Genomic DNA, 18,635 nt, shown 5'->3' on the forward strand with positions numbered 1-18,635 from the left:
AACCTACTTAACAATGATTTAAAAAAGTGATGACCAGTGTAAAAATTCAAAACTTTAATTCCTGATTTATCATTATTTTAAAACACTGGAAATTAACATTGTGGAGACACTAAAACAGTTCAAAGAGTAAACATTATCTTAACAATGGTGTTTCTGAAACAAACTGAACACAAGTTTGAGATTCATACACAAATGGCAAAGTTGATAACAATTTGGAACTGTGACAGATTGTAGCATTTGTTTTTGATCTGCTAACACTGTTCAAGTCTTGTTCTTTAGAATTCTGCTGGCACATCACCTTGTTCAAGTTTGTAACTGCTAACATAAATCTCCAATTATGATGTTGGAAATAATCATCATATCCAATTGTTTCACACAAGATTTATGTTAGCAGATACAAACTTGAACAAGGTGACTGGAGCAGACATATTACTTCATTCTACAACTCTGGAATGGTCTTCCACTTCCACAGTATCATCTCATTTTCACAATGTTTGGTTCTACCTGTGTATTCAGAGATTCTCCTAAATCAGAAAAAAAACCTGTGCTCAGTAATAATAGTAGAAAAACTGAACATGAAATTACACTTGACCAGCTGCGAAACAGACTTCAGGGAAAGGAACAAAACTATGTAACAGCACCAATGTCATTAAAAGAACACACTGTAAATATTATAATCAATTTACATTTTCTTTAGTTTTACTTACACAGTATTTCATTAAGTGTGTGTGTGTAACATAAGTGTTTATTTTGATTTCCTGCAGTGTTCTTGTTTTAAATTCAGATTGGCTCCCGAGACCTAAAAGGTTGCCGACACCTCTTCTAAAAGATACATGAAAGATAGAAGTTTGGTTAAAAATAATGAACACAATATTCTCACAACTTTTAAGTACTTATAAACATTCAACAAAAGAAAACATCAAAGTTATAATACAAGATAGTTTAAAACTGTTGTCACCAAGATGGTGTAAACATTAAGTATATAAACAAATAATTTGTTTAAGATTTAACAAGGTTTGACCTTTGAGGTTGTAATATATCAAATGTTAAGTGAAAGAAGAAATTTTCTAAATAACATAGACTTTTGCAAAGTTTAAAACGTACTTGTTCATGTGGCACATATATGTATGGAAACTGTTTTCCCTGTTGGACTTCATTGACCATAGATATTTGATTAGATGTTATTATGAACCTGTTCACTTACCTCTTAAACAGAAAAAAACTCTGCCTTGTTCAAATTTTGATTGAATTTTGAAATATTACCAATCTGTGAAACAATGTTCCAAAATCATGGTGTTTCCCTCCTTTCAAAATATTTTGCTCTTTTTAGTTCTTGTTCAATAATCACATCACTGACGATGTGATTTTCATGTCTAATCTGTAGTTTCACAGACTTTGGAATGTCTGGTATTAGCCAACAAATTAGAGATGTCATGATGAATACAAGACACTAAAAAAAAGTAAAAACATGATAAGTTTCACTGGAGAAGTTTTTAAAACATAATCCTTTTACATAACACTGTTTAACCAGATTATAAAACTTTATGAACAATGATTAAATCATGAATTTTTCTTAAGTTACTAATGTGCATGTACAGTCATTCAGAACAGTATCAGTGCTACACAATTAGAAAAACATTATACTGGATGAACAGAAGCTACAAAAAAATCTAACACTTTTAGAATTGGGTAATAAAAAAAAGATAGTTTTATAACAAAAATGATTGATCCATCCATTTTGTGAAGGATAACTTAGTAAATGTTACTGAAGCTTTTAAAAACATTCTGGGATTGTCCTGGCTGTATTAAAATGTATTACCTATTATACTCTATTTATGTTGCTTCATTAAAAACAACTGAACATAGTTATAATGTTTATACATTTTCAGTCTCAGTAAATGTTAAAAAGTTTCCAACTCCCTTGAAGTTAATTTAATACAGCATTTCTCAACTGGTTCTGTGGGTTTATGTACAATGAAACATATGTTTAGCTTCCTCAAAAAATTTAAATTACAAATAAAAGGTGATTTAATAAAAGCTATTCACACTTTATATTTGTTTTGAAAACTTTGGTTAAATAAAGTCTCAGGTTAGTTCTACAATTAGCATTTAAAAATATTCTATCTTTTGAAGAAAGAACGTTGTATTTTATGTCCTAAAGTGAAAGCTACTGTATATTGATATATTTTAATATAAACTAAAAATGAACTGCAAATGTAATTCAGTTTAGTCAAAAATAAGATCTATAATTTGAAAATTTGTTTCCAACCACAAAACTAAAAACTAAAACCAAGCGAGTTGTTGCCAGCTGCCAATATAACGTCTTATATTCATATTTGTTGCTTGCTCTTGGGGACTCTCTATAGTCTTGGTACCTGAATGAAGAAACCATGAAATAAAATTACCTTAAAATAGAAGCCAGCATTTTAAACTAATTATTGTATAGAAGATGTTTTGCATTTTATAAAATTTCAACTTTACTTTAAAATTGTTATCTGTACTCAGTCAAGTTTTTTAAAATAAAGTTAACTTTCTAACTTAAACAACTAAGTACATTTTGTGCTCTTATATGAACAGCAATATGCAAGTTTGTTAGCAATATCTAATTGTTAGAAATTAATTCTATAGTTTTCTTCCAAAAAAGTTCCTTTGAAATCCTATTGAGTGAGGAGATTTTGTTGGAATTTTGTGGCTCTGATGTCTGGGAAATATTAATAGATTTGTACCAGCAGAAAAGTAATAACATCATCGAAGGGTTTACTCTTCAAGTTCTATTTGTGTTTTATTTAAACAATATTTGTGTATCAATCCTGAAATACAGTCATTAAAAGAGTTAATGTAGTTGTTTCAAATGTTGCTGAAGATGAAGTCAGTAAAGTTCTCTCTCTTGAAGATGTATAACTTTTTACTGCACATAAAACAGAATCTAGAAACAATCCTTTCATCTTCCTTAGAGAAAAATGTATTAAAGTTTTGTACAAATGTTACTTCTTTTAGAATAAAAAATAAAACTAATGATGAATGTTATGAAATCTCTTGTGATTATTTTTTATGTTTATAGAAGGATAATGAAATTTCTGTTTAGTACTATGAATAATTATGTTACATTAAAAAATATTGCATAATGCACTTGAATAGAATTGTAAAACAACTGTTATTTCTAACTAACCTACAATTAGGTTCATAAAAAAACAAAAAACAAATTCATTACTACTTAAAGCAACACTTTTTGTCTAAACCCATCAGACTAGCTTCGTGAAGTATTGGCTTTGACTGCCAAAACAAAAAGAAACTTGCCTGATTTATGCATAGAATACACTCTTTTTATTAGTTATATAAATACAACCAATTGTCTAACAGCAATATAAATGAAAGTTACACAAATTTCTTGAAAAAACAGAAGATAATAGAAGGGTTTGTCATTTGGGTTGAAATTTTATATTCTGAGTTGTTAGTATCTGCTACATATATGTTTCTGATTGGTTGAACAATCTGAAACCCTCACAAGAGGAGAGAAAAAAAACAACTTGTAAATGAAAAGTCAGAACATCACCAGATTGTGTAGAGAAGTATATTCATTTTTTAACTTAAGAATTAAATCTTAGGTAATACTAATATTTAAGTTATAAAGTATCTTTTTGTACCAAGTTTAATAATATGTATTATTTTAAGTAGTTTAATTAACCCTTTATTGTCTCCACCCATATATCTACACATGCTAGATATCATCTACAGCATTATATTTGCACATGCCAAACATCATTTCAACCCATACGTCTATGCATACGAGACATAACCTTCATCAAAATATCTACGTATACTAGATATCATCTTTTCCAACACCTCCGACCATGCTAGACATCATTTCCACCCATACATTTAACATGATAGACATCATCTGTACCCATCTATCCGTACATGCTAGGCATCATTTCCACTAACTTATACATGCCAAATGTATCATGTTGCATTCAATTGCCTTGCATCTGGTTCATTGTGGTCAAATTGTTGTTGCAGTAATTGAAAATACTTTCCTGGATGGTAACTTTGAAACTAGCTCAATAAAATGGTTGTACCTTGCACAATTTGATATCCCATGTCAATAGGGTTAAAGTTTGAATCTACGTAAAATGGTAGTAACTCGTGCACTTTCATGTCCGATGTCAGTAGGGTTAAAGTTTGGATCTACGTAAAACGGTTGTAACTTGTTCACTTTGATGTCTCACATCAGTAGGGTTAAAGAGACACCACACTGGTATCCCATGTCAGTAGGGTTAAAGAGATACCACATTGGTTCTTAATCACACATACATTGTTTTCTATGCTCTGTTACATTAACACAAAAAAACAAAATTAACACTTACTTGCAGTATTCCATACTGGTGTTTTCAGAAATGATATTCATATCAACAGAAAAGTCACTGATATTGAAATCTGATAGAGTAAAGTTCAGAAATCCATTCAGTGACCCATCTGGTGAAATGAAAAATTTATAAAATGTCTCATCTATAAAACTTGATGTAAAGGCAATAATTAGTGCCTGAAAAGTAAGAATATAGAATTAACAGTTCAGAAAATAACATACTTTCTTTCACCTTAAATAATATACTGTAATATTATTTAGTTTGATTGTGTAAGAGCAAACCTTATTAAGTTTCACACCATTAAGTATATTTGACAATGTAAAAAAAAATATTCACATATGTAAACGTCATAGTACACAGTTAACTAGGTTTGACATTGTGGATTATAATAAAATTCACTGTGTTAAATGTCTATTGCATCACTAACCATGCTTGATAGAACAGAAAATAATAGCATTTTCATATTAAATTTCTTATGACATCATTACTTTTTATATTAAATGAACATCAATTTACTATATAGAATTATTATACTATATAATTCCAAAATAAAGTAATAACATGGTGACACTGTACTTCAGGTGATCAGAAAGGTTAAAAACAATTTATTGTTTCTATTGACATTAATATGTAATACATTATAAACTCCAGTCTCTTCATAATAATAACAATTATGTCTTTATATTACATCAAAATTGTGATGGATCAACACCATGACAATTCTTTAATGTACAAAATTTGGTCTTTAATTAATAACAACCGATGGTCAGTAGGTGTAAACCTGTAAACTGACTCACAAAAAGAAATCACATCAATGTATTTTATAAACCCACTAAAGGTGCTTCAGAAAATCATTGCAGAAAAAACACAAGTACACAGAAATTCTAAAAGAAATCATATTAAGTAACAGTTTTGGAACTGACTATACTTATAACATTAATTACATTAATTTAATAATCACCTTAAACATCAAATGTTTCTCAAAATAATTTTATAATTTAGATAAAATTTGAAAGGAAATGCAAAGAGTTTATTTCACTTATAATGATTCTTAAGGTGTCTCACTCTAATATCATACATGTGTATGAAGTATTCCTTTATCACTGTAATCAATGTATGTGATATTACTAACAGTTAAGGTAAAGAACAAGTACAAACATTGCTCATAATTCTCTGTACTTACATTTGTGATGACAGAAATCTTTCCAACAGAATTAAGAATTCTGTACCATATTCCTATCAAAATAGAATCAACCTATTAGGATAACTGGAATATATTTCAATAACTTTACTGTCTAATATTTTTATTATTTTTTGCTCACAAAACAATTCTCTTTCATTGACATTACATTCATGTATAAAATGGATTATATATAAATATATCTCAGCTAAGTTATAAATTAAGACTAATCAGAAGTTATTAATTAGCTCTAATAACGTTTCTCTGTATATTTAGTGTATAAAAAATCAAGGTTTGAAATAAAACAAACTTCAAAGTATGAATATTACATTACTTCACTATCTGGGTAATTGAAATGTCATAATGAAAATACCTACAAGGCTAAAATCCAAATATTTCTTACAACTGATTGGTTTACACATGACTGTCAAATGATTGTTATTATTTACTAATATCAGTCCTCACTCAGTTAATGGAAGAGTGTTTGTACGTCACAAAAAAGTTGTGTATCACAACATTATTGTCTACATTTTAAGAGCTTCAGACTGTGATTTCTAACAGATTTACCATGATACATTTGTTTTAGTACCTACGCTTGTTTCAATATAGTTTTCTTTTTTGCATGTGATGTATATTGTTGGCCATGTATTGCACAAGTCCCATCTGTTCTTGAAATTTGTAGAAGATTCTCAAGAGTAAGATTTAATATTTATTTATTTTACGAAAACACTAGCATCTTCCAACTTTGGTAAATATTCTAGAAACTCACAATAAATTATATAAACCAACATGCCAAGAGCAGGAAGAATATTATTAGTCAGTTAAAGTCAGTGTGATATAGGCCTCAGAAGCTATAATTGTGATTAACACCAATTAATCATAAAACAACAAAATTGGAGACCAGGTGTGCAGTAGATTTTGAACATTACAAACCATTCAATTTCAGCACATTAATTTGGGATATTATTTTTTCTACAAGGACATTAAATAGCATTCCTGGAAAAATTCAGCTTGTAATCAGTACAAAGCCATCCAAGATAGCCAGCTTAAGTGATGTGTGACAGTCTCAACTTGGATTGAATTTGCTTGTTATGGGCCTGGACTGTCGATAAAATATCGAGTTCTAGATTATATATAAAACTCAGTATTGTTTCTAAAACTCTTGTACCTAAACCCTAATTTGTAATAACTGTAATTATAATTTGTGACGTTTTTCTTTTTTGTATATTTTAATATATTTGAGTCATAATAGAGAATAGTACATGTCAATCTTGTTGGCAAATATCATATTTTAATACATACTAACATTTAAATAACAACTAAATTCAAAGTACTGATTATTTAGAGCAATAATACATAATGTATGTAACATAATAAATCAGAGACTTGTCTGAAATAAAAAATATGTAACATTGTCAATTTACTTTCTTCTTAACAGACTAAAACTAAACAGCTTGCTGTATTCACCACACTGTGCACTCACCAATGTTCTTAACTCTTTCTGCAACAGGTCGTCATAAGAAAGTGATAAACTTCATAGCATCGAGCCTGATTTCTGTGATGTTGTTCAGTAAAGCAAATAATGGTGCCAGAGGAAATGCAACCACAAAAATTGTGACAAATCAAACTGCAACACTGAAGAAGGAGAACAAATTACAGAAACGTTTATTAACTGAACTGTACATTTAATGTTTGAGGAAGTTTTATGATTTAGACAGTAAAATGTATTAATGTAATTAATGGACTACAATACCTATAATACATGTGGTGACTCCTTGGAAGTATCACACTTTATTACAGAGAAATTCTAACCTTATGGTGTTGATTCAGGTCTAGAGGTGGTTGAATACGAGATTTAATTTCTAGTTTAACATGAAAGTCAAGACAGAAACATTAACATCAAAATCAAGTAGCATATTAATAATGTTTCATTTAAAAACAAACAAACTAAAACACAGACAAGGACCTTTAAAATTGCTGTTCCAAAAAATACTAATCATTGAGGTGGTGTAGCTGTTTTACAGGTATTCAATAAATGTTTCCTCTATACATTAAACTGTTCTGAAAAACAAGCTGAAACCCATAACATTAAAAAAAATTTCTTTGTTTCTTGTTAAATGCAAAGTTGTACGATGTGGAATTTGACCCATAACCACAGCGGGAATCAAATGTTTAATCTTAGCATTATAACCCTTCAGGCTAAGCAATAAACACAATTCATATCCATTTCTACATCATCAAAAACATTCTAAATGCTGCTCCAACTACGTTTTTACATATATTATTATCATATCACACATTTCATCTTTACTGTTAATTATACATTATATATCTAAAAGTATTTTAAACTACGTTGGAGATACTTAAAATAATTATATTTCATTCATTTCCATAGTAGTCAGTTACTCAGTTAACTACAATTAGAATAACTTGATTTTAAGGCTCTTGAATGATGTACAAACTACAAGGTCATTGTTAAAGATCTAACATTTTTCACAGACATGGAAAAAGTACCATTTTAATCTGTTCAACTTTTTATGTAGAACATATGTATCTATTAATGTAATTATTTTCACATCATTATTTTAAACTTAAGCCTTACCCATTTCAAGATATTCACTAAAAAAGACCCAGTTCTTCCTGGTTTATTAAGTTGTAGTCACTCTCCCACTGAGTGGGTGCATGGTTTTCATGAGCACACTGACCCTTTTTATGCACTGACCACTTCTTGTAAGCCCGTAACAGCCATCTAGATAAATACAAAAATATTTTTACCTAGTTTTAAAATAATATCAGTTTTTGTTGTTGACATGAATGTATAAATAGTTTAATTTTACATACAATCTGACATACTACATGTTTGACTGAACATTAATAAACTATGAATCTTGAACATATCAAAATCACTTTTTGAAAAAAAAAGTACAACAGTTTTAATATCTCAAAATGAGCCAACTGTCATAGAAAATGTTCTTACATGAAATTATTACAATAAATGTCTATTTTAACTAAAAAACTTACGGAACACCCATTTCCACCACAGCGTTAATGAACTGCTTCCCTGCCACAATTATAGCTAACTGCAAAGAGAGTTCAAACAAACACCCTCCTGTTCCACACTAGAAAGAAATGTAGAAAAACAGTTTCAAAATTACTGTGGCAATACCACTTTAAAAATATCTCAGAAAGGACACAAGACTGAAAAGTACAATAAGATACAAGTTAGTGAGTGAGAGCACTAATAACTTGCCCAGGATCAAATGGTCCAAAAAAATAATGTTTCAAACCTCAAAATTTAAAGAATGTGTGCGACTAACACGAAAAACTTTGATTGATTCTTCATAGTTTAAGTTTCTCATGACAGGCTCAATCCCAGGAACTGACCTAACAATTATTCTGTGCTTGTTATAGTATTACAATGTATTCACATCATTTGGCAGGCTTTAAGTAAACATAAAAGTTTTTTGCACACCGAAGATTATATTTTTTTGATGAAGTATTTTCACTAAAAATGTATCTGTGAATACTTACATATGTATAGATGAATAAATAGAGAATTTCTGTTTGCTAGTCTGAATGTTGATTTCCATGTTTAGCTTAAAATACTTTTCTTAGTCTCAAAATTTCAAACCTTTTTCTGTAATATCTAAACCTAAATCCTTGTTACTGGTGTAACCCATGAAGCAGTGAAGAATGACTGTCTGGAATGACTTTAAATTGTGATATTAAACTACTTATGTTTATACTAAATAGTTTTATGCTCATAATAGTGTGTGTATGTGTATACATTGTTAAATGTTATTGTTTTATTGCCTTTATAACCCTAACTAATTACTATTCATGCCTTAATAAGTTGTAAATCATGTGACAAATATGCAGCTCTTGCTATGCTTTTGAATTCCATTATGCACGAGCTACTCATGAACATTTTTAAAATATTACTATTATTATTAGTTTTTTTTTGTTTGTGTGTTTTTTTGGTGTGTTTTATTTTAATTTTGTGCAAAGCTACACAAGGGCTATCTGCACTAGCTGTCCCTAATTTAGCAGTGCAAGACTAGGGGGAAGGCAGCTTGTCATCACCATCCAGTGCCAACTCTTTCACTAACAAATAGTGGGATTGACTGTACCATTATAACGACCCCACGGCTGAAAGGGCGAGCATGTTTGGTGTGACGGTATTCAAACTCGCCACCCTCAATTTGAGTCGAGTGCCTTAACCACCTGGCCATGCCAGGCCTATTATTATTAGTAGTAACAGTAGTACTTATTTTACTCAATCTAACCTAACTGATCTAAAGATATTTCTATTTTTAAACAATAATTTCCCATGGCAATCAAGGTTAAATTGAAAGCAAAATATGGAATTTTATTTACAGGAAACATTGCAATATGATAAATCACTTGACAGATGAAAACCACGGCTTTCTATTGGTTTTTAAGTAATACTGAACTGAGTGGCTTAAACACTTATTGGTAATTTCTAATAAAGAGGACGTCACAAGTGGGTGTGGCAAGATAGATTTGATTTCATGTCTCTGGAACCAAATAATATCAAAGACTATGAAAATTATAGTATGCCTTAGTGAAATTATATAATAATAAGTGATTTACATTAAATTTCATTTTCTACTTCTTGGAGGGGTGGTAAATAAATTAGAGAAGAAAAGGCCTAGAGAGAAAATGTTACAATTCTTACACTAGAAAATTCTAGTTTTTTTATTTTAAATATTGCCTTCTGAAAGTAAAATCTTTAAACTTGTATACTATTAAAATATGGATTACGAGCTATGTTTTCAGAGTTTATTTAATAGTATATCATGAAAAGAAAATACTTTAATCAACTTTTGAATGTAACTCACTAAAACCTTAAGACATGCACAGAAAAAAATGTCTACGGAAAAGGGTTAATATTGCTATTTTTCCCAGCCAACAGGAAGTGTTCTTTGAATAAAATCAAGATTTCATGTTTTTTTACCATGAATTTATGACTTCAGGTCCCAAATACCAGTGCAAATACAGGACTTCTTATAGTTATTTGACTGATTGCTATTATGTTATTGAGCAAAACATTGTCTAACCAGGCTTCAGATTGAGCATATACATATTGATAAAGTAGGTCATAGATCAGTGTTGTCTGTGTAAAGTAGATTACCTCAAACAGTGCTGGTTAGTAAGGTCATGTGGGAGCTTATGTACATATATCAAAATGCAGTTTGTTAGAACAAGAAAGAAGTAATTTAGGTATGTTACTTTCTAATCTAAATTACATTTGTCTGTGTATAAATGAATAATTATTACTGATCTTGGATCTTATCTAAGCCTAGATCTATACTACTGCTAGTAGCAATAAAACTCAGGCCTAAACACAGGTCTGAGCAACACTGAATGATATGTGCAAATTGGAGATAGTTTTACAATGCTTTATGTTTAGTGTTGTTTCTACAACACAGTGACAATGCTGGATACTTATAATTTCTTGGGATAAAATTTCAAAAACCAAAAATTCTTTTGAATATGTCTAAGAGACAACTTAAAAAAAGAACATTGGAAAAGAAAATCACAAAAGTCCTTAATTATAGAACATATTTAGTTTTATAGATACAGTATAAAATCAAATCCTATTTGCAAATTTCAACTTAAACTAAGAACAAACAACACAATAATTAATAAAATATTCCCTTCAATGTTTCAGTTACTTTTTAACTTATTATTTAAATTCTTAACTCATAATATCCTTACGTATTTAGAAGTTAATTAAGTTAATGGCCATTTTGGCCAACTGACCACCATTTTGCATACAATCTTCACATGACTATATCAACTTTAAAGACACTTTACAACATTCATGTTTCAATATTACCAGGAGATATAAATGAAAGTCTGAAAATGGCAAGTTGTCTTAATTATTTTGGTAGTGCAAAAGTAAATAAAAAGGTAGGATTTTATAAATAATAAACTGCAAACAACAACATGATGTTATTTATTATGACTTAAAGAACAGAAAAGTGACAATTACATTCCAGTTTTAGTTTCTTAAAAATTACAAGATTACTGAGAAATTAAAAGCCTCTCGAAGGCTTATTTTCTAAAGTTATCTAAAAATAAAAGTTAACATTTTACTTAAATTGAAAATTGTTTCCAATAATACTTACCATCCACCAACACTCTAGCTAGAATCTCACATTGATAAAAGTGTAGGGGGCAGTGCAGGCATGATCCACACACAAAGCATTTGTATAGAACAGGAATGTACCAAGAGAAAAAGTGGTACAAGAGTGTGGAAATTACACCCTACCTCTATGAAAAATATGCTCTTCACTTGGAGCTTTGTTCCTAAATCAAAGGCAGAACAGAATATGAATAATCATCAAGTAGGCCACCCCTGACCAGACAGCCAAGATTCTATGGCTCAGGGTTGAAATTAAGGGGTTGTAGTACCTATATCCCATGTTGCTGGCTATGGTTATCAGACCACAATGTTATATGTGTATATATACACACACACTTTAGATACCAACATGTAACCAAAGAATGTTGCATTTGGCACCATCAGAATAACGACACGAAAGTAAGCAACACTTAACAAGTCCAAAAGGTAACACCCGAGGCTAGGAATAATGGGATCCCATATGTCATACTCAACAAATGAACAGAACTCATCTGGTAAGGAATTATGAACATTTGTTTTCAGTCTCTAACCAAGTGGATAAGGTGTATTCTACTTAACCCTGGAATCATGTGGAACCTGCACTCAACCAAGGACTTACAATGGAATTGCTTTAGTTTCAAAATTATGATATAGTGAACCAACCTCCATAAATGATAACCAAAACTGGCACTGATCAAAGAGAAGGGTTTTGCACTCCCCAACTAGATAACTGTATGCAAAATATGAACCAAATTTATGAGTAGGTTCCCAGGAAGGCTGGAGCCACTTTTTCTGAAAGATGAAAAAAAACATCTAGAAACTCTAGAAGGAGGACCCCTGACTTTGCCCTTTTCTCCAAGAGTGGTTGAACACACTCAAAAACTTTGGTGGAAAAGCCTCTTGTCTGCCACAGATTCTCAAGCTTCACTAATACAGCCTGGTGTGCTAAAATGCACTGGGGAGACCTGAAAAACAGAGCTCTGGAAACTGTGCAATAGGGGAATCAAGTTCCCTACATTTTTTTCAAAGCAAATCAATCACAATTTATTCAATATGAAGATTAGCAAGATCCTTTTTAGCTGTATTTTTTGACAGAACCTGTTGCATACTGGTGGTAGTAATTATAATGAAAGTAGTTGCTAGTATCAAGTCAAAAAGAGAAAGCATACTTGCCTCAGAAGCACTCACCCCAGAATGAGATACCATGAAAATAAAGGGACCCTGAAAAAATAAAAGAGTATATGATTGAGGAAAATACTCATTTCTGGTAAAAGCCTAGCAGATGTGGTAAAAAAATATACAGGAAGTACTGGGACGCCATCAGAAGAGAAATTGGCCAGATCATGTAAACAAAAAGATAGGAGTGTAATAGAAGTATTCCACATACCAGCCGACACAATGTCTTCAAAGAACCACTGGACCGAGCAGCTAATGACACTGGATATTGAGAAATAGCTACAATGTCAACAGATGTTAAGTATGTTTTGGAATTATTATACGGTACTATGAATAAACTGTGTACAAAAAGAAAATTTAAATAACAGTTTAACATCTGAACTTTTATAAAACAAAAAAACTGACAATGTTATACATACTTCCTCTTGTCGATATCCAAACAATGAATTGTAATGTCCTGGATACCCAACAAACCTGTTGCATCAAAAGATAAATTTTAACATAAACAACTTTCTTCACATGTAACATAAAGATAAAAATAAATTCTAAAAAAGTCAATTCTGTATTGATGAACTATTCACACTTTCTCCATTGTCCTTTTTCATTTTAAGTCTCCTAAAATCTCAAAGGTAAAACCACAAGTTTGTGGGTAATTAAGCACAAAGCTACACAATGGGTTATCTGTACTCTGCCCACCACCAGTATCAAAACCTAGTTTCTACCAATGTAAGTTTGCAGACATACTGCTGTGTCATTGGGGTAAGAAGTACAAGTTTAGGACATTTTTAAAAAATAAAGAATTCTATGCCATTTCAATAAGTTATTATTAAAATTTCCATGACCATTTAATTCACATTTTAGCTTGTTATATTTAGACTTGTACATCAATAAATTATATTATTCAGCTAAAACATTAATTTTATCTGCAATATTTATAAATAAAGGGCCCTCATAATGCTAAGTTTATTTTTAATGAACAAAAAATAATGTGCTTCAATATTTGATTAGTTACCTATAATCTGAATTTGAAAGGGAATACCCTTTATTATGGTGTTACAAGTTTGTTTTATTGCTTAAAACATTTTTCTTACATATGAATTGTAATAATATCTTTGTATTAAAAACTAAAAACCAACAAAAGTAGAAAAAAATGAACACATAAAGGTAAATACAACAGTTTAGCACATTGCTTCAACAACTTAATCTACTTCAACCTACACATGCAGACATTAAAATGTTTCAAAAATCATGTTACATGTGATTTTTAAACACTTCTATGAACAGTAATAAGTTAGTCTACAAAACAACTTGAAAGATTAGTTTTTATAACTATGTATTATCAGCTGTCTTTTAGTACCATTTATTTTGAGTTCACTGTTTCTTTTTTTGTAAACAACTTCATTTCATATTTTAACACAAATTACTCACCTTCCTTTAAAAAATGCAATGTAAAAACTGATGAATAGTAGTTGACAAACTTCAACATGTACATCTTCAAAGTCAAACTATTTTCATAATCACTTTGAGTGCGATGTATTTCTATATACAATATTTCAGAACAGTATTTACTATTTTACAAAATGAATATTAACATACAGAAAAAGGTTGACATAAATAAAAATGTTTGATAAACTACCTTAACACTAATGACAACCAATTGATAATACTATTAAACTCGTCATTTAACATCCATCATGTCAGAGGTTTTTAGAGCTCTTAGGTGAAACATTAAGTTCTATTCTTCAAACCAAATCTTTAGAGTATAAATATCTTTCTGTCTGAAAGTGAATTATTTCTTATTTACAAAATTCATTATTTTCCATAGTTATAAATATCATTCTACGTCTGGTTCAGGTCCAGCTTTTAGGTGACTCTGCTGCTGTCACACGGAGCAAAGATATTTCTGCAATGTAGTTTTGAGTAATTAGAAATACTACGGTCAAATATTTTTTGTATTGAGGGAGAGGAAGTCAGAATAAAATACAAATCATAGGAACTGAAGACGAATTTTCCGTATTGTTCTTAATTTGTCCATGATCTAAATAAATGTTAAGCCTTATCTTAGCCTCCACCATTTTTTTGTTGTTGTTGTCAGAAGTAGGATACCAATGACTGTTGATCAAGACAGTTGTGGTCTAGATACACTAGTTTCCATGAATTAGCAAACACGAACTACTTCTCAAGCCAAATCATTAGGAAACACAAGTTAATTTTAAATCAAAATGATTGACTTCATTCCATACTGTAACATAAAAAAGAGCTTTACATTCTAGTTTTACAGTGGAAATATCTTTTTATGGTAATTTTATACACATTTTAGTAATCTTTGACAATTTTAAAATATATAACATGCAGTACTGAAGCCAATTTATGTAATATCTCTACATCAATTGACTGCATTAACAAGAGATGTTTTATTGTTTATTGTAACATGATTTTATCTCAAAATAAAATTCCATATTTTAAAATTTATTTTATTAGTAGCCTTCATACACAAGTTTATAAAAATTATGTTGAAACACACATATATCCTTAATATAAAATGCATGGGGTCGGTTTATTGGACAAATGCCATATTACAGATGGAATGTTCACTATATTTCTGAATTTATTATGGATATCTACACAAGATGTTGCAAGTTGTTAGTAGAATGTACAAGTCTGTTGTATGCTAAATATAAAACACACTGGAAAAGTATTTCTAATCAAGAAAGGATGACAATCTGAGTTACATATTAACATGTTGATGTTTATGTAAAGACTAAAATACTATATCCATGGCACTGCTTGCATATTGTGCTTGCCTCTAAAATGTGTATTTACAAGTTTTCCTTTTCAGTATCCCTGTACACTGTATATGATATTTACTGTTCTTCATCATGAACTGTCATCAAATCAAATACATAATACCAAATTAAAAGTTACAAATAATCATCTAACCTTAAAATTATCATAAATATATTTATATAAATACTATACAATTTTTCATGTATTTCTGCATATATATGTTAGCAATGTGAACAGTTTTCACTGCTTTGATCACAAGACTATATGGTATTGCAACTAAATATACTTTACTGTGTTTCACACTGACCCACTAGTTTATTTAACAAAACACTCAGACATGATCAATAATAAAACTAAGACTGGTAAAGTGATAAAGTGTGCTGTTAGTGATGTTCAATATACTTTTACATAATTACTTTCTAATGTTATTTTAATACATTCTGTACAAACAGAAAAGTTAATTAAAAATTCAGATAACATGCATAATGTGGCATAAATTAATTTTTTAAAGAAATAAGTTCTATTTTGAAAAGTGTGCATAATTTGGATTTATTCACCAATAAAATGTATATGTTTTTTCAAGATGTATAAATTATTCTGATAAACTTTGTGTGACTGCAACAGTATTTATCTAGCACTAAAATAAATATGGATAAGAACTTTTGCAGTCAGATTCTGGTTAAATTTTGTTATTCAAAATGATGAACAAAACATACAAAATAACCTATGTTCATTTGAAATTGCCAATATTAGAAACAAGTAAAACTCACCCAATTCAGTGAGGAAGGTGGCTATTCTTCTATAAATCTAGAAAAGGTTAATAGTTAGTCAGTTGTTTATATGCAAAAAACGGCTCGTTTGGGCTGAGAAAACACTTTACATAGAAGAGCGAACAACGTTTCGACCTTCTTCGGTCATCGTCAGGTTCACAAAGAAAGAGGTAACTGACCGGAAGCTGACCACATGTTTGAAAGGGGTTGTGTAACTGTGTGTCGAAATGTAGAGGGCGGTATTAGATGTTTGAATATATAATTTTATTTATTATATTAATATAGGTATAAAGGCGTTCCTTTATATTGGTTTATTTTGGGTTTAAGTTGTTGTATAAGTAAGGCTTCTTTAATTTTACGTTTGTTTATATTTGTTTCTTTATTTAGTATTTGAGTGTTTTCTATGGTTATGTTGTGTTTATTTGACTTGCAGTGTTCGAAAACGTGTGAAGGTGACTTTTTATGTTCTTTGAATCTGGTTTCCATTTTTCTACTTGTTTCTCCAATATAGAAGTCGTGGCAGTTATCACATTGTATTTTATAAATAATGTTGGTGTGGTGTTTGTCAGTGTAGTTTTTACATAGTATAGACCTCAGTTTTGTGCCGGGTTTTTGAATAAATTTGGTATTAATTGGAATGTCATATTTTGTTACTAATTTTTGCCAATTTTTTGCCATTTGTGCTATGGTCTCCCCAGTTATCAAAACCCGGCTTTTAGTATGGAAAGTCCCATAATTTACAGCTGAGCAACCGGTCGGGAGCATTAAAATATATAAAACTACACTGAACATCTACACTAGCCATCCCTAACTTTAAACTGATAAGACTATGAAATGGCACCTATTGCCAATTCTTTGGTTACTCTAATCAAATAACAGGATTTGACAATCACTTTTACAACATTCACATAATCTCAAGGTTGAAGGGCATTTTTGCTGCAACAGGATTAGAACCATAAACCCCCAGGTTCAGAGTTCAGAACACTGACCACTAGGCCTAGCATACACATAATGAAACAATACCAAAATGTTTCAGATATCAGTGTGATATGAATATGGTAATTTTATCCCTGGTTAAGTGTTCTTTCTCTTTTGTTTTTTTTTACTCTGGCTTGTAATTTTTTGGAGTTTAAATCAAGTTTTTCTAATTCAAATTTATACATGCCCAGCCCAAAGGTAAAAGAACAAATGCATGATCAACGTACACTACAGCTACAAGGAGAACATAATCATGTAATTAGTTTCTGTTTCGAAAGAATTGTGACCTGTAAAGTGCAGAATTTTTATCTAGGTATGTGTTGAGTCTGCAGTGCATTTTTTAATATTTTTTTCCTTTTGAGTCTGTTTTAATTTTCATTCCTCATGTCAATTTTATTTTGCAAAGTGGTAAACATCTGAACTAATTATAGATTATCAAAAAGTTATAACTTGTGTTTGGTAAACCCCATGTTCTTTATAATGTAATATTTTCTCACACTAATCTTCCATCTCAATAAATCACCAAGTGTGTCAGTATGCAGGGTGTGGATTACATGAATGCCTCTATTTTTGTAAACTATAATAATTAATCACATCAGTACTTCCAAAGTTTATTTTTCATTGTATGGATCTCTGGTAAATCTGTTTTAAGCTTATTTTATATTGTCTTGACAGAACTAATGGGGGCATCTAGTCAACTGTGAAAGTATTATCAAAGTAGCCATTATTCTAAACCAAAACATATATGGTTAAGAATAGAATAGCTCTTCATCCCTACCATGCCTTGTATTGAGTGAATCATTACGGTCTGCATTTGAAAATAGATCTTTGTGGTCATCCATTGCACTGTTTCAAGTGTTGTTGTTCCTTCAGACTCTCCACTGTATTTTATGCCCTCACTTTTCTTCTAATGAAGATTGATAGCCCTCATTACATTCCAGTTTTCCCATAAGTACCACATCTTTCTTATCTGGGTGAAATGTATACCTGGCTCAGTCTCCCACATCAGTTTTCCAAATTTGACTTTCTTGTCTTCAGGTGTGTCCTCTGGATGGCTTTGGAGGATGCTTCTTTCCTTCCCTAAAACTGTTTCTTCCACCTATTCAATGTAAGATTCTTGCTATATGTTGATATGACATAATGCACTGTATTGGAAGTTGTAATTCACCTAAACTGTAAATGTATTTCTGGAAGGTTCTTACCAAATTTCACACTTCCTATCTTACCTT

General features: G+C 30.4%; 2 long non-coding RNA genes across 2 annotated transcripts; both read right to left on the reverse strand.

The window, feature by feature from the left end:
• Positions 1–42: 42 nt before the first annotated feature.
• On the reverse strand, positions 43–4,397 carry LOC143238438 (uncharacterized). Its single transcript, XR_013020579.1, has 3 exons — positions 4,365–4,397; positions 708–2,375; positions 43–524 (listed from the first exon to the last, which is right to left on the reverse strand). It is a non-coding gene; the product is annotated as an uncharacterized LOC143238438 (long non-coding RNA).
• Positions 4,398–8,140: 3,743 nt separating this feature from the next.
• On the reverse strand, positions 8,141–16,640 carry LOC143238439 (uncharacterized). Its single transcript, XR_013020580.1, has 5 exons — positions 16,429–16,640; positions 14,300–14,410; positions 13,291–13,345; positions 8,566–8,663; positions 8,141–8,293 (listed from the first exon to the last, which is right to left on the reverse strand). It is a non-coding gene; the product is annotated as an uncharacterized LOC143238439 (long non-coding RNA).
• Positions 16,641–18,635: the final 1,995 nt, after the last annotated feature.

This window comes from Tachypleus tridentatus, chromosome 13, assembly GCF_004210375.1.
Source record: "Tachypleus tridentatus isolate NWPU-2018 chromosome 13, ASM421037v1, whole genome shotgun sequence".
Taxonomy (NCBI): Eukaryota; Metazoa; Arthropoda; class Merostomata; order Xiphosura; family Limulidae; genus Tachypleus; species Tachypleus tridentatus.